At 37.2% G+C, this 18085-nt stretch overlaps 1 non-coding gene across 1 annotated transcript; it reads left to right on the forward strand.

Annotated features, from left to right (window-relative positions):
- Positions 1–3639: 3639 nt before the first annotated feature.
- Positions 3640–3743, forward strand: LOC127747833 (small nucleolar RNA R71). The gene has a single exon (XR_008009780.1). It is a non-coding gene; the product is annotated as a small nucleolar RNA R71 (small nucleolar RNA).
- Positions 3744–18085: the final 14342 nt, after the last annotated feature.

Genomic DNA, 18085 nt, shown 5'->3' on the forward strand with positions numbered 1-18085 from the left:
TTAGACTTTCCGGATCCTCATGAATGCCGCCATCTATCTAACTTATACCACGAAGATTCTGTTGGGGAATCTAAGAGATATGCGCCCGGCCTAAGGTAGAACGGAAGTGGTTGTCAATCACGCGCGTTCATAAGTGAGAATGATAATGAGGGTTACTTATCATCACATTCATCATGTTCTTGGGTACGAATGAATATCTTGGAATAAGAATAAGAGAGATTTGAATAAAAGAGAATAGAATTGCATTAATACTTGAGGTACAGCAGAGCTCCACACCCTTAATCTATGGTGTGCAGAAACTCCACCGTTGAAAATACATAAGTAAAAGGTTCAGGTATGGCCGAATGGCCAGCCCTCTCCATGATCAAGTGACCGAATGATCAAAGAGATTAAACTGTCAAAAGATGTCTAATACAATAGATAAATGTTCTATTTATAATAAACTAGCTCCTAGGGTTTACATGAGTAAGTAATTGATGCATAAATTCACTTCTGGGGCCCACTTGGTGTATGTTTGGGCTGAGCTTGATAATCCACGAGCTAAGGCTTCTCTTGGAGTTGAACTTCGAGTTATGACGTGTTTTGGGCGTTCAACTCTGGATCATGACGTTTTTCTGGCGTTTAACTCCAGACAGCAGCATGTACTTGGCGTTCAACGCCAAGTTACGTCATCAATCTTCGAATAAAGCATGGACTATTATATATTGCTGGAAAGCTCTGGATGTCTACTTTATAACGCCGTTGAGAGCGCGCCAATTGGAGTTCTATAGCTCCATAAAATCCATTTCGAGTGCAGGGAGGTCAGATTCCAACAGCATCAGCAGTCCTTTTGTCAGCCTTCTTCAGAGTTTTGCTCAAGTCCCTCAATTTCAGCCAGAATTTACCTGAAATCACAGAAAAACACACAAACTCATAGTAAAGTCGAGAAATGTGAATTTATCATAAAAACTAATGAAAACATCCCTAAAAGTAGCTCAAACTTACTAAAAACTATATAAAAACGATGCCAAAAAGCGTATAAATTATCCGCTCATCACTCGCCCTCGAGCAAAAGAAGAAAGAATAGATGAAGAAGAAGAATATATGGAGGAAAGGGAGAGAGATGTGTATTCGGCCAAGAGGGAGAAGAGAGGGTTGTGTTGGGTGAAAATGAAGAAGTGTGGAGGGGTTTATATAGTGGAGGGAGAGGGGTTAGGGTTCGGTCATGTAGGGTGGGTTTGGGTGGGAAAGAGATTTTGAATTTGAAGGTAGGTGGGGTTTCTGGGGAAGAGTAGATAGATGTGAGTGGTGAAGAGGTGATGGGGAAGAGAGATTGAGGTGATTGGTGAACGGTGTTTGGGGAAGAGTGTTATTGGATTGTGTGAAGAAGAGAGAAGGTAGGTGGGGATCCTGTGGGGTCTACAGATCCTGAGGTGATCCTGTGGGGTCCACAGATCCTGAGGTGTCAAGGATTTCTCATCCTTGCACCCTTTAGGCATTTAAAATGCCCTCTGTAGGCAATCCTGGTGTTTAACACCAGATTGATGCTTGTTTCTGGCGTTAAATGCCCAAATGTAGCATGTTTCTGGCGTTTAACGCCAGCCTGATGCTTGTTTCTGGCGTTAAACGCCAGCTTCCTCAGGGTGTAATCCTGGCGTTTAAACGCCAGACTGCTGCTTATTTCTGGCATTCAACGCCAGCTTCATGCTCTGTTCTGGCGTTGAACGCTAGCCAGATGCTCCTTACTGGCGTTTAAATGCCAGTAAGCTCTTCCTCCAGGGTGTGCTATTTCTTCTGCTATTTTTTATTTTGTTTTTAATTTTTGCAACTATTTTGTGACTCCACATGATCATAAACCTAATAAAACATAAAAGAACAATAGAAATATAGATAAATAAAAATTGGGTTGCCTCCCAATAAGCGCTTCTTTAATGTCAATAGCTTGACAGTGAGCTCTCATGGAGCTTCACAGATCATCAGAGCATTGTTGGGACCTCCCAACACCAAACTTAGAGTTTGAATGTGGGGGTTCAACACCAAACCTAGAGTTTGGTTGTAGCCTCCCAACACCAAACATAGAGTTTGATTGTGGGGGCTTTGTTTGACTCTGTATTGAGAGAAGCTTTTCATGCTTCCTCTCCATGGTTTTAGAGGAAGATCCTTGAGCTTTAAAAACAAGGTAGTCCCTATTCAATTGAAGGACTAGCTCTCCTCTGTCAACATCAATCATAGCTCCTGCTGTGGCTAGGAAGGGTCTTCCAAGAATGATGGATTCATTCTCATCCTTCCCAATGTCTAAGATTATAAAATCAGCAGGGATGTAAAGGTCTTTAACCTTTACCAACACGTCCTCTATCAATCCATAAGCTTGTTTTATTGACTTGTCTGCCATATCTAATGAGATTCTTACAGCTTGTACCTCAAAGATCCCAGCTTCTCCATTACAGAGAGTGGCATAAGATTTATACCTAACCCCAGGTCCCACATAGCCTTCTTAAAGGTCATGGTGCCTATGGTACAGGATATCAAGAATTTACCAGGATCTTATTTCTTTTGAGGTAGAGTTTACTAAACCTATGTATCTAGTTCACTAATGAGCAAGGGAGGTTCACCTTCCCAAGTCTCATTACCAAACAACTTGGCATTCAGCTTCATGATGGCTCTTAGATATCGAGCAACTTGCTCTTCAGTTACATCTTCATCCTCTTCAGAGGAAGAATAGTTCTCAGAGCTCATGAATGGTAAAAGGAGGTTCAATGAAATCTCTATGGTCTCTAGGTGAGCCTCAGATTCCTTAGGTTCCTCAGTTTGGAACTCCTTTTTGTTCAGAGGACATCCCTGGAGGTCTTTCTCGCTGGGATTCACGTCCTTCTCTTCCTCTTTGGATTCGGCCATTGTGATTATGTCAATGGCCTTGCACTCTCCTTTTGGATTCTCTTCTGTATTGCTTGGGAGAGTATTAGGAGGAGTTTCAATGATTTTCTTACTCAGCTGGCCCACTTGTGCCTCCAAATTTCTAATAGAGGACCTTGTTTCACTCATGAAACTTAAAGTGGTCTTAGATAGATCAAAGACTATGTTTGCTAAGCTAGAGGGGCTCTGCTCAGAATTCTCTGTCTGTTGCTGAGAAGATGATGGAAAAGGCTTGCTATTGCTAAACCTGTTTCTTCCACGATTATTAAAGCCTTGTTAAGGCTTTTGTTGATCCTTCCATGAAAAATTTGGATGATTTCTCCATGAGGTATTATAGGTGTTTCCATAGGGTTCACCCATGTAATTCATCTCTGCCATTGCAGGGTTCTCAGGATCATAAGCTTCTTCTTCAAAAGATACCTCTTTAGTACTGTTGGATGCATGTTGCCATCCATTCAGACTCTGAGAAATCATGTTGACTTGCTAAGTCAACATTTTGTTCTGAGCCAATATGGCATTCAGAGCATCAATTTCAAGAACTCACTTCCTTTGAGGCGTCCCATTATTCATAGAATTCCTTTCAGAAGTGTACATGAACTGGTTATTTGCAACCATGTCAATGAGTTCTTGAGCTTCTGCAGGTGTTTTTTTAGGTGAATGGATCCACCTGCAGAATGGTCCAGTGACATCTTAGAAAGCTCAGATAGACCATCATAGAATATATCTAAAATGATCCACTCTGAAAGCATGCCAGAAGGACATTTTTTGGTCATCTGCTTGTATCTTTCCCAGGCTTCATAGAGGGATTCACCATCTTTTTGCTTGAAGATCTGGACATCCACTCTAAGCTTGCTCAGCTTTTGAGGAAGAAAGAACTTGGCCAAGAAGGCCGTGACCAACTTATCCCAAGAGTCCAGGCTATCTTTAGGTTGTGAGTCCAACCATGTTCTAGCCCTGTCTCTTACAGCAAAAGGGAAAAGCATGAGCATGTAGACTTCAGAATCTACTCCATTAGTCTTAACAGTATCACAGATCTGCAAAAATTCAGTTAAGAATTGAAAAGGATCTTCTGATGGAAGTCCATAAAATTTGCAGTTCTGTTGCATCAGAGAAACTAACCGAGGCTTTAGCTCAAAGTTGTTTTCTTTAATGGCAGGGATTGAGATGCTTCTTCCATGTAAGTTGGAATTTGGTGCAGTAAAGTCACCAAGCATCTTCCTTGCTTTGTTGTTGTTGGGTTCGGCTGCCATATCCTTTTTCTGTTCGAAAATTTCAGTTAGGTCCTCTTCAGAGCACTGTGCTTTAGCTGCTCTTAGCTTCCTCTTCAAGGTCCTTTTAGGTTCAGGATCAGCTTCAACAAGAATGCCTTTTTCCTTGTTCCTGCTCATATGAAAGAGAAGAAAACAAAGAGAGAAGAGGAATCCTCTATGTCACAGTATAGAGATTCCTTTATGTGAGTAGAAAAAGAAGAGAATAGAGGAAAGAGAAGAAAAATTCAAACACAGAAGAGAGAAGAAGGTTCGAATTTTTGAGATGAAGAGAAGTGTTAGTAAATGAATAAATAAATAGAAGAAGATGAGAGAGAGAAAGTTTTCGAAAATTGATTTTGAAAAATTGGTTAGTGATTTTCGAAAATTGAGATAAGAAATACAATTAAAATTAAAATTTGAAACAATTAGTTAGTTAAAAAAATTTTGAAAAAGGGTGAGGGATTTTCGAAATTAGAGAGAGAAAAGTAGTTAGGTGGTTTTGATAAAGATAAGAAACAATAAAACAAACAAAAAGTCAATAAGTTAGTTGAAAAAGATTTGAAAATCAATTTTGAAAAGATAAAAAGTTAGAAAAGATTTTTGAAATCAATTTTGAAAAAAGATATGATTTAAAAAAGATATTTTGAAAAGATATGATTGAAAAAGATATTTTGGAAAAGATTTGATTTTTAAAATTAAAATTTACTTGACTAACAAGAAACTAAAAGATATGATTCTAGAATTTAAAGATTGAACCTTTCTTAACAAGAAAGTAACAAACTTCAAATTTTTGAATCAATCACATTAATTGTTAGTAAAGTTTTTGAATTTTTGAAATAAAGATAAGAAAAAGATTTTGAAAATCAAATAAGAAAAATTTTGAAAAATAATAAGAAAACATGGGATTTTTAAAATTGAAATCTTGACTTGACTAACAAGAAACAACTTAATTTAAAAATTTTTGACTAAATCAACCCAAAGATTTCGAATTTTTGAGAGAAATAAGGAAAAGATATTTTTTATTTTTTTGAATTTTTTCAATGATGAGAGAGAAAAACACAAAAATGACTCACAGCATAAAAATTATGAATCAAAACACATGATGCATGCAAGAACACTATGAATGTCAAGATGAACACCAATAAAACTTTGAAGATCAAAATGGACATCAAGGCTTATTTTTGAAAAATTTTCAAGAAAAGAAAAACATGCAAGACACCAAACGTAGAAATTTTCAATGTTTAGACACTATGAATGCAAAAATGCATATGAAAAACAACAAAAGACACAAAACAAAAAAATATGAAGATCAAACAAGAAGACTTATCAAGAACAACTTGAAGATCATAAAGAACACCATGCATGAATTTTTCGAAAAAATGCATAAATTTTAAAAACATGCAATTGACACCAAACTTAAAAATTGACTCAAGACTCAAACAAGAAACACAAAAATATTTTTTTGATTTTATGATTTTATTATTTTTTGTATTTTTTTGAAAATTATTTTTGGAAAAACGAAAACAAAGAAAAAAAATTTTTGAAAAATTTTTGAAAACTTTTTGAAAAGAAAATTACCTAATCTTAGCAACAAGATGAACCGTCAGTAGTCCAAACTGGAACAATCCCCGACAACGGCGCCAAAAACTTGGTGCGCGTAAATTGTGATCATCAACAATGGCGCCAATAGACTTGGAGCTCTCAAACTTGAATCACACTTTGTCACAACTTCACACAACTAACTAGCAAGTGCACTAGGTCGTCCAAGTTATACCTTACGTGAGTAAGGGTCGATCACATGGAGATTGTTGGTATGAAGCAAGCTATGGTCATCTTGCAAATCTCAGTTAGGCGGATTCAAATGGTTATAATGGTTTTCGAAAATAAAGATAAATAAAGCATAAAATAGACATAGAGATACTTATGTAAATCATTGGTAGGAATTTCAGATAAGTGTATGGAGATGCTGTGTTCTTTCCGAATCTCTGCTTTCCTACTGCTTTCATCCAATCCTTCTTACTTCTTTCCATGGCAAGTTATATGTAGGGCATCACCGTTGTCAATGGCTACTTCCCATTCTCTCAGTGAAAATGGTCCAAATGCTCTGTCACAGCACGGCTAATCATCTGTCGGTTCTTGATCATGTGAGAATAGAATCCATTGATTCTTTTGCGTTTGTCACTACGCCCAACAATCGCGAGTTTGAAACTCGTCACAGTCATTCAATCCCTGAATCCTACTTGGAATACCATAGACAAGGTTTAGACTTTCCGGATTCTCAAGAATGGCCGCCAATAATTCTAGCTTATACCACGAAGATTCTGATTAAGGAATCCAAGAGATACACACTTTATCTAAGGTAGAACGGGAATGGTTGTCAGGCACGCGTTCATAAGGACGGATGATGATGAGTGTCACGGATCATCACATCCATCAGGTTGAAGTGCAGCAAATATCTTAGAATAAGAATAAGCTTGAATTGAATAGAAGAACAATAGTAATTGCATTAATTTTCGAGGTACAGCAGAGCTCCACACCTTATTCTATGGTGTGTAGAAACTCCACCGTTGAAAATACATAAGTGATGGTCCAGGCATGGACGAATGGCCAGCCTCCAAAACGTGATCAATAGTCTCCTAAGATGAACAATAGATTAAATCTGAGACCAAAGATGTGGTCAAAAGACCGAATGGTCAAAGACAGCTAATACAGTAGTAAAAAGTTCTATTTATACTAAACTAGCTACTAGGGTTTACAGAAATAAGTCTTAGTGCAGAAATCCAGTTCCGGGGCCCACTTTGGTGTGTGCTTGGGCTGAGCTTGAGCTTTTCACGTGCAGAGGCTTCTCTTGGGGTTAAACGCCAAGTTGTAACGTGTTTTTGGCGTTTAACTCTGGTTTGTGACATGTTTCTGGCGTTTTACTCCAAAATGCAGCATGTAACTGGCGTTAAACGCCAGTTTGTGTCCTCTAAGATCGAACAAAGTATAGACTATTATATATTGCTGGAAAGCCCTGGATGTCTACTTTATAACGCAGTTAAGAGCGTGCCATTTGGAGTTTTGTAGCTCCAGAAAATCCATTTCGAGTGCAGGGAGGTCAGAATCCAACAACATCAGCAGTCCTTTTTCAGCCTGAATCAGATTTTTGCTCAGGTCCCTCAATTTTTGCCAGAAAATATCTGAAATCATAGAAAAACACACAAACTCATAGTAAAATCCATAAATGTGAATTTTTCATAGAAACTAATAAAAACATCCCTAAAAGTAGCTAGATCCTACTAAAAACTACCTAAAAACAATGCCAAAAAGTGTATAAATTATCCACTCATCACCTGTCATACAACTAACAAAGCACACAGCAAGAAAGAAAATGAAGAGATTATTCTTGTTAGAGTGGCTGTTAGTGTGAGTGGTGCAAATTATCAAACAGTTAGTGGATTAGTGAACAAAATTGTAAATAACTACAAAAAAAAAGAAAACAAAGAGGGGAGAGGGGAGAAATGAAGAAAATAACTGAAACTGAAGGTAAATGACTAGATAAAATAAACAAACAAAAGAAAAATGCTCAATCTAGTGATCTTCCAACTTAATCATTGTCGATACAAAATCAATCCCCGGCAACGGCGCCATAAACTTGATGCACGGAAACTTGTCTCTTAACAAATTTCCCTTCGGCAAGTATACCGAATTGTCATCAAGTAAAAACTCACAATAGAGTGAGGTCGAATCCCACAGGGATTGATTGGTCAAGCAAATTTAATTGGAGGAATGTTCTAGTTGAGCTAAGCAGAAATTGAGTTGAGAGTTGCAGAAAATTAAATGGCAGGAAAGTAAATTGCAGAAAGTAAATTGCAGAATCTTAAATGGGGATTTGGGGACATGAACATAAAAGTAAATGGCAGAAAGTAAAGAGAATGGGTAGGACCAGAAATGGGGGATTCATTGGGCTTAGGAGATGTTGCATTCTCCAAATCAAGTTCATTCTCATCTCTTCCTCAATCAATGCATTCATTGATCTCCTTGGCAATCTTAGGTGATTGGATCCCAATTCCTTGGCAACCCAATCTCTCTAAGCTTGAACAATTGCCCAATTCCTTGATTTAATTGTTCATGGAAAGAGATGAAGTATGGTCACTGATTATACCACATGTATTTCCAAATCAAAGTGTTGGGAGGATTATATGTCACTATATCCGTCCAGACCCCAATTTGGTCCAACATGAGAAAGCATTTCTAGCATGATCTCCTCATCCCTTTTCCAAGGCTCAGAGGAGATCCAATTATGGAGAGTTTCTTTTCTAAGACAACTAACCAATTGATTTAAGATCGAAAGCTTTCTAGTAAATCAAGAGAAAAAGAAGAAGAAGAAGAATGAAAACTATAATTGATCCATCAAATTACAACAGAGCTCCCTAACCTAATGAAAAGGGGTTTAGTTGTTCATAGCTCTGGAAATGGAAGATGATAGAGAAAAGTACATTCTAAAGTAAACTAGAAATTGCAGGAAAGGTAAATATACAGAGTGTAGTTCTCTAAAATGCCAAGCTCCTTTCTAGTTCAAAACTACTCCTATATATACTACTCTTCTTGATCTTCTAGTCAGCTCTTCAGGTCTTGGATATGGGCCTTTTATCTTGAGTTGAAGCAGTTACAATCTTCAGTGGGCTCAGCTTTGCTTGCAGAAAAAGTGTGAGTCAGGCATGGGTGGACGTTAGTTAGGATGTTAATGGTGTTAATGTTAAGTGAAAACGTGGGTTCGAGAACGTTAGTGACGATAACCTTTTTCACTAACGCTCCAAACCAAATTGATCCACGTTAACTTCAACATTAGTGGCACTAACGTGACCACTAACGTTGTCTCTTAGTCCTTCACAAACATTATTGGCATTCACCTTTACCAATAACGTTGCCTCTTAGTCCTTCGCAAACGTTATTGGCATTCACCTTTACCAATAACATTGCTCTTTGCTTCTTTTCCCCACGTTAGTGATCTACGTTTGTGTAACTAACGTGGCCCTTAACGTGGGCTTGCTCAAGCTTCGAGAGTGTTAGTGACACTTACCTTTGTCACTAACGCTTCAAACGCCCCTTCTTCCTACGTTAATGTCTCACGGTAATTGCATTAACGTGACCACTTACGTGGTGGTGGTTGCCATCTCCAATGTTAGTGACAAAGGTGACTGTCACTAACGTTGGCCTATCATTCCTTGCTTCACGTTACCCTTCACGTTAGTGGTCTTAACGTGACCACTAACGTGGGCGCTATTGGCTTAGCCCAACGTTAGTGACAAAGGTGAGTGTCACTAATGTTGGCGATTGCTTTCTCCTCCCACGTTAGAGTTTATGTTAATTGGATTAACGTGACTCTTAATGTGGCTAAGTGTGCAAGAGATCCAAGGCTCTGAGTATCAACTACTAGGAATAAAGAAAGAAACAAATAGCACAAGAGAACCAAAGATCCTAGTAGATGCTTATGGTAAATATGTACCAAGAAGAGAGACTTGGGAAAGTATATTCTTAGGGGTGTTTCAACACCTAGTACCGTAAAACCAACTGGTTTGGGAGTGCAAATTGAAAGCCTAATCTAAAGGGTCATCTTGAGACAAAATACTTAGAGTTGTGGTTAATTAGAAAGAAAATTAAAAAGGAAAGAACAAGAAACCATTCTTGCTACTTCAAGGTGACAATCAATTGAAAGAGCTCCTGACAATGACCAAAGGCATATGTTTGGATTTTCACACTTAAAATAGGTTTGATGTTGCAAGTATAGTCCAAACCCAACCATTGATCATCAATCAAATTACAATTCTAAAGATGTCACAATTCAAACCAAATGTAAACGAGAGTATTTCGACTCCAGGGTCGTTCTCCCTAGGAACTAATGCCAATGAGCGCACACAATTTTGGTTGTGAGGAAGCAAAGGGGTTTTCAATGATTGAAGGAAAACAATAAAGAGATAAAAGAACTAGACCAAATTGCAATTAACAAAGCAATAAAGGAATAAAAGAACTATATATCCAATATGAACAAGTAATGTTATAAAGCGATGGAAAAGTGATTTAAAACATAATTGAAACCTTGACTTGGGATGAGTTATGGAATCCCTTCCTTGCCATAACTATAACTATGATAATTATGATGGATTAATCTCACTACGTCAACCCTTAACATCGAAGGATAAGTTAAGTGAGCATAATTGTTATTAGTCCACAAGTCCTAGCTAACTTACCAAATTAATTGGTAAAAAGCTAGCGTTAGTGGAAACAATAACAAGTAACAACCCAAGAATTATCATTAAATGTTGGACATTATAGCTCTAGTAATTCATAAACTCATTTTCCCAAGCCAAAGGGTGAAAATTACTCCATAATCAAAATTGGCATTTCATCAAACACATAGAGGGCATAAACATAAAGCATGGAAAAATTGGTAAATTGATGAAAGCTATGAACCATAAATGATCAAAATAAGTAAAGGCAACTCAAATAAACATAAAAATATCATCAAACATCAAATTCAACAACTAGAAATCCAAAATTGCAAAACTATATAAATTGGCAAGAGAAATGAAAATATGAGAAAGTGTAGAACAAGTGTAGTAATTAAAAGAGGAATTAAAGAAATACTTACAATGAGATAGAAAAATTCAAGAACAAAGTTGAAGTATAAGATACTACATTGAAACCCTAATTAAAACCCTGAGAGAGAAAACCTAAAACTAAACTACCCTAAAACTACTCCGAAAAACTATTATATGAAGTATGGTAATGTATGTTATGATATGGTGTTGCTTCCCCCTTTAAATATGCTTCAAAGCCTTCAAAAATAGGCCAAAAAGCTCCCAAAACACGAGTCCACGTGCAATTTTAATGGAGACACGCACTGGTACCTGTGCGGACGCACAAGTCTGTGCATGAGCACAGATACTGATTTTCCTCCTGTGCGGACGCACAGGTCCTGATTTCCATTCTGCCCTGAGCATGGGCATAGCCTATGCATAGGCACAGGTCCTGATTTTGAACCCTGTGCATGGGCACAGAAGGTGTGCGGATGCACAGGTCCTAATTTTGACCCCTATGCGTGGGCACAGGCTAAAATGCTTTTCTCCCTTGTTTTCTTCATGTTTTCTCCCTTTTTGCATGCTTTCTTCCACTTCTACCAAACCATTCCTGCCTCTAGGACCTGAAATCACTCAACAAATATATCACGGCATCAAATGGAATAAAAGTGAGATTAAATTGCTCAGTTTAAGCACAAAAACGCATATTTTCACATTTAGGATCACTTTAGGGATCAAACACAAAAGCATGCTATTTTGGTGAATAAGTGTGAGTTTATGTGATGAAATCCATCCAATTCAAGCTAAAATATATCGTCAAATATGGACTCATCAATTCCCCCACACTTAAACAATAGCATGTCCTCATGCTAAACCAAACAAGGAGAATGACCAAAGGGAAACAACTTATTGAATGCAACTATCTATATGCATGCGAGTATACTATATACTATCTATACCTATATATTTATCTATAGTTCCTATTGATTAGGCGAAAACAAACAATCAAATTTTCAAGCAAGTATATGGACATATAGGGCTAAGCAAAGAATTAACTCAATGCATTCAAAATCTAAAGAATTAATTCAAGTTTCAAAATGAAACAACTTGCAAGAATACATGATAAGTGAGGTGGAAATATAGAATTGAGTAATTGAACCCTCACTAGGTGTGTATACACTCTAAATGCTCGGTGTTTAGGGTCAACTCACTCAAGTCTCCTCCTAATCATGCTTTCAAGGATTTGTTTTTCATCTAACAATCAACAAATATTTAATGTATGTATGCAAGTATCATAAGGCCTTTTAGAATGTTATAATAAGGTTGGGGTAAGGGTAGGATGAGTATATGACTAAGTGGACTAAAGGATTGATTCTTTGATTAGCTCAAGTATCCAACTCAACTCACAAAAAAATGCATTCTAACCACCCATTACTTCTTTTCACACACATTCATGCCTTAGTTTCTATTCAAAACACATATGCATTCTTTATTCATTTTTTTTCTTTTCTTTTTCTTTGGGGAAACCTTTGTCCCTTCTTATTATTTTTCCATATATTGTTTTTTCTATTTCTTTTTCTAGGACAAATGCATATGGTTAAAGCAAATTGATATATGAATGTGCACTTATTTTCCAAAATTTTTTCTTTTTCAAAACAAACTTTTTCATTCACCACCAATGTTTTCCAAAAGTTCCCCCACACTTAAATGAAACACACTCTTCAACCTAAGCCAATCAAAGATGCAATTCAAGGTAAGTCATAGTTTTCTACTTAAGGTTGTGATGTGTTAACAATTAGAACAAATGTGATTAAGAGGCTCAAAAGGGGTTAACAAAGGTAGATGCAAGGGTAGGTCCATATGGGTGAGTAAGTTTAATACCAAAATGGTCTCAATCATGCTAAATGCATTCAAAACATCAAACATTGGAAATAAAGAATCAAGCAAAACCAAGATTACAATCATAGAAGGAGCATAGCACACAATGAACAAGAATAGTGGTTAAAATGTGTAACCACTCATTAAGGCTCAACAACTCACAAGGTTGCTTTGTTCTATCTCTCTTCTATGTTCCATAAAAAAATTCAAGCAAGTTTTAAAAACAATTTTTCAAATCAATTCAATAGAATGCCCTTGAAACAAAATTCTTGAAAATTCTTTTGTTGTTTTTCACCAAAGTTATTTCCTATATATGTATGTATGTATGTTGTGATGGATGTAATTTTTTTTCAAAAATTCCTAGTTCTATTCCTAATTTTCAACAACCAAAATTTAACATGAACAACTAGGACAAAATTGAACTAGGCACATGCTATTCATAACATCCAATCATAACCAATATCTATACTATATATACCATGAAAATGCAATATATATATTAACTAGAGTAAAAATGTAATAATAAAAAAAACTAACAAATATCTATAAGAAACGTAATAAAAGAAAACAAAAATGAAAGTGCAAAGTGTTTGGGAAAAAAAAGTTTACTTCCCAAAATGGCGAATCCTCCCCCACACTTAAGCTTTGCACGGTCCTCCGTGCACAAACACAATCCAAGGGAAATGGCGCTAAAGCTATCCACCTTCAGTTGGCAGATGCGGGGCTCGGGTTGCATGGAAATTGTCAAGTCCTCCTCCTTTCCCGGCTCCTTGTCTTTACGGCTCATCCTCAAAAAGAATGAATAAAGTATAATTAGGATTATGGGGCAAGTAGCATAAAAGGGAAAGGGCGGAAAAAGCTAATAAACATCTAATTGAGGAAGTTGCATGGTGGTGTGGTATGAAGAAAATGAGCCATGTGTGTATTCCAATAATGCGCGCGGTTGGAACACACACAACGACCGATTAAAATGGCATCCACACTATTAAAAAGGTAAACATGAGTTCCTCAGCTAAATGGCCTAAGTTTCAAGCAATGAGTAACCATCAACTAAGGACAAACAAACTTAGGCAACCACCACAAGAGTGAATTGAGTATTTGATAAACCCCATTTTTAGGGTTTATCTTGTATTGACTTTAGAGTATTTTGATGACATTTTCTCGCATTTAGCCTGTGAATTAGCATGGTTTTGTAATCTCTCCTGTATTTGTACTTAAGTGTAAAAACATACTTTTTAAGCCTCATTTTAATGAATTCTAATTCCTCCTTAATTCCATAAGATGCCTTGATGTGTTTGCTAGTAATTCCAGGATTGAAATAGGCTAAGCATGGATCAAAGGGAGCAAGGAAGGAAGCATACAAGAGGAGAGAAGCATAAAAAGTCAAAGAAGTGCAATCATCCAAGCACGTGCACGCACACAAGGCGCTCGCGCGCACATTGTGAAATCGGCCAGGGATGCGCACGCATACCGTGCGCGCACGCGTCGCAGTCCACACGTGATCTTATTAAAGCAACACGTGCCTGGCAATTTTGGAGGGTTTCTGCAACCAACTTTGGCGCCAAACTGCATATAAGAGCCAAGGAATGAAAGGGAATGTAGATTTTTAACCATTTAGCTTAGTTTAGTTTTGAGTTAGAGTTTAGAGTTAGTTTTAGAGAGAGAAGCTCTCACTTCTCTCTAGAATTAGGATTAGGTTTAGGTTAATCTCTCCTCTTAGATCTAGGTTTAATTCATGCTTTAATTCACTTCTCCTTTATCAATTCTCACTCTTCTCCTCCTCTTCTTTATAGTTGTGTGTTTTGATAATTGTAATTCTTCATTTTGTTATATGGATAGATTGTTGTTCTTTTAATTCTCTTTCAATAATGCAATTTGAGGTAATTCATGATAATTGTGATTTCCTTGATTGTTGTTGTTAATTCTTTGCATTCAATTGTTGTTAGAATTCATTCTTGTTGTGATCTACTATACTTTTCTTTTGTGCCTTCCAAGTGTTTGATTAAATGCTTGGGAGGATGTTAGAATAGAATTTTATGTTCTTGGCTTGAGAAGGTAACTTAGGATTTCTTTAATTACTAATGTCCAAGTGATTGATAGTTGATAGCCATTGACTCTAGCCTTCATTAAAGCTAGGATTTATGGACTTGGATTGATATAACTCACTTGACTTTCCTTTGTTAATTGATTTAAGGAAGACTAAGTGGGATTAATCCTTGCAACTACCATACTTGTGGCTAGTGATAATGATGAAAAGACCTTAACAACCAAACCTTGCCAAGACCATTTTGTTAATAAAGTTTTCTTACCATTTACTATTTATATTTCTCATCCAAAACCCCAAAATAAATAAATCCATAACCAATAATAAGAACACTACCCTGCAAGTCCTTTGAGAGACGACCCGAGGTTTAAATACTTCGGTTTATAGATTTTAGGGGTTTGTACTTGTGACAAACAAAACTTTTGTATGAAAGGATTCTTGTTGGTTTAGAGACTATACTTTACAACGAGAATTTATTAGTGAAATTCTAAACCGTCAAAAATCTAATCATCAAAATGGCGCCGTTGCCGGGGATCGAACCCGGGTCATCCGCGTGACAGGTGGAAATACTCACCACTATACTACAACAACCAAGGATGGAACACTCCAAGATGGGAGGAGCCTCAAGGAATTGATCACCTCTATTGGCAACAACCTCCGGAGCATCTCAAAATTGAAGACTATGAGGAGGTTATTCAAGAAATAGATTCAATCATGGAGGAATTTCTATCTACAATTGAATCTTCTTCCATTGGACATGAAGTTGAAGTTATAGAAGAGCGTGCACAACCTCCCATACCCTTGGTGATCAATGAGAAAGAGAGTGAATCGAAAGAGAGCTACCAAGAGGAAAGAGTTGGCATGGTGTATATCGAAATTGAAGAATATGAAGAGGTTGATCAAGAGATGGATCTATTCATCAATGAATTTCTATCCAAAATTTAATCACCTCCCATTGGGCAAGAAATCGAAGTTCTTGAAGACAACACCAAGCCATGTGATAAAAAGGGAAAGGCTGAAATTGAGGAAGCCCGCAAAGAGGTGGAAATACACAAAGAAGAGCACAAGGAAGTAGACCTTGCATTGTCTAAGTGTGGAGAGGTCCCCCTTCCCAAGTCACCATCTAACACAACATTCAAGTGGGTAAAATTCTTATCCCTAAGCTTTAGTTTCTCACTTGAATATGGTTTAATTGAAAATGATGGTCAACTTAGAGCTCTTTGTGGAGTTAAGAGTAGGAAAGAATAGTGTAGTGGTTGGAAACGTCATTCTAGGCTCATGACAGTTGCAAGCTCAAAATTCGAGAGCAATGGTTGGTGTGGAACTAAATGGCATGGGTCTAGGAAGTTGTTTGGAAGCTTCTTTGAGAATTCCAAGGCCATACCACCCGGATGGAATAATGATGATCAATTTAAGGACGGGTGTCAAAACAAAGTGTGGGACCCCGGATCGCACAAGGAGAATCAATTTTGGGAGCCCCAATCTTGTGAAGAACTCCATCAACACTTGGTGCAACAAATAGGAAATCTTGGGACACAATGGAGAACCAAGCATTGGTGGGAGTTCCAAGATGAGTTCAAGCACAAGCCACCTTGAGAGGAGCTCCCCATAAGTCCAACTTAAGGACAATAAACAAAAGTGCTAGGTGGGAGACACCCCACCATGGTAAAATCCTTTCATTTTCTCTTTTTTAAATATTGGTAGAATTAGTTTAATCTCATATTTTGATTAGTTTGTTGAGTTTAATTAGTATTTTAGTATGTTAAATAAGGTTCTAAGGTGTTCTGGTAGCTGTTTGGAGGTTTAGAATGCTTAGATTGGTGCAAAAACATAGCAAAAATTTTTGAAAAATAGAGCACCATCCACGCGTACGCGCACTGCGTGCGTATGCGTGCATCAAGCGTTTTGGACAATCCACGCGTGCGCACCATGTGTGCATACGCGTGGATTGAGAAGTTCCACCCTCCATACATTTTCCAGAGAGTTGTGCCTCTGAAACAAACCCCATTCACGCGCACGTGCATATGACGCGTACGCGCCACTCTCGAAATAAGCCATCGACGCGCGCGCAATGCGTGCGTACGCGTGGATGCCCTTTCTTCCATCCACTTCTTTTCTTCTCCTCTTTCCATTTCTTTCCTTCCCATTTCTTCTTCAATCCTTCTACCCCTCATCCAACACTTCCAAACACCATTGATAACCATTTATTTAGTTAGTTATTAGTTAGTTAGTTAGTTAATTAGTTAGTTAGTTGCTTAGTTAGTTTTAGTTAGTTTTCATTTCATTGTCTCTTTTTCATTATAAGTGTTGGATTGTTATTCTTGTTTACCATTACTTGCTGCTGAGTATTAAAAAGGGATGTTTTCTTAACATCACTATGTTTATAATCTTTGTTGGATTCTATGATTGAGGTTATATTTTGCTACTTGGTTTTGAGTTCTTCATGCTTACCTTTTGAAAAATACCAAGTGATGAGAATTGCCTTCGAGCTTGTGACTCTTTTGAATTGCATGTTGTGGCTAACCATCATGTAATTGGAATCTTTTTTCCTCTATTGGGCAGTTTCTTGATGGACGATGTTATGCATTTACCTTAATGCATTGTATTTCATGATTATATGCATCCATATGTTTGACTTGAATGCTTTCACGCCTCTTCAGTGCTTGTTTTACCTTACAAGTTCACTTAAAGCATCTTAAGCACACTAGGATAAGTGAAGTGCATGCTTCTTTTGTGACATATCTTTTATGCTAATGTGTGTTCTAAACCGCGCAATTTAGAGTTCACACACTTATCTGTCATACATGTCACAACTTATTCACTCACTCAATTCTGGTGATTTACCTCATTCCAACAATGTATGCTTCCTTGCTTTTACATCTTCTCATTTTATAGTGTTATATTTTTATTTTTCATGAATGATGCACCACAAGCAATAACGGAAGCAAGACTAAGAACACACAGCAATCCGGAGAGTCGCCGTACCCCCTTGCTCATCTTTGAATGCACCGAGGACGGTACAAACTTTTAAGTGTGGGGAGGTCGTCCGACCGATCGGCAATTTCGGGTGACAAGTTTCTAATTCCAACACTTTGGCAGTTTATTTTAGGTTTTTAGGATTTTTACTTTCATTTTCCTATTTTTGCATGCATATACACAATAAGCTTAGTCAAAATAATGAAATTTTTCAAGAAATTTATCTATAGGGCATCTTAATTGATTTGAGTGAAAAACTCTTTCATAAAACTTGCTTGAATCACATATATATATATTGTGAAGCATATATTAAGCTAAGAACACAAGCTTGTGAGTTTTTGAGCCTATTGATGTGGTTACATTTCATAATCACATATTTTTCCTTTTTGTGTGCAATTATTCCCTTTCTATGATTGTGATCCTTGATTTTCATGATTCTATATGTCCATTTATTTCTTGTATTCATGCATTTGTATGATTGAGGC

Source organism: Arachis duranensis, chromosome 5 (assembly GCF_000817695.3).
Source record: "Arachis duranensis cultivar V14167 chromosome 5, aradu.V14167.gnm2.J7QH, whole genome shotgun sequence".
Taxonomy (NCBI): Eukaryota; Viridiplantae; Streptophyta; class Magnoliopsida; order Fabales; family Fabaceae; genus Arachis; species Arachis duranensis.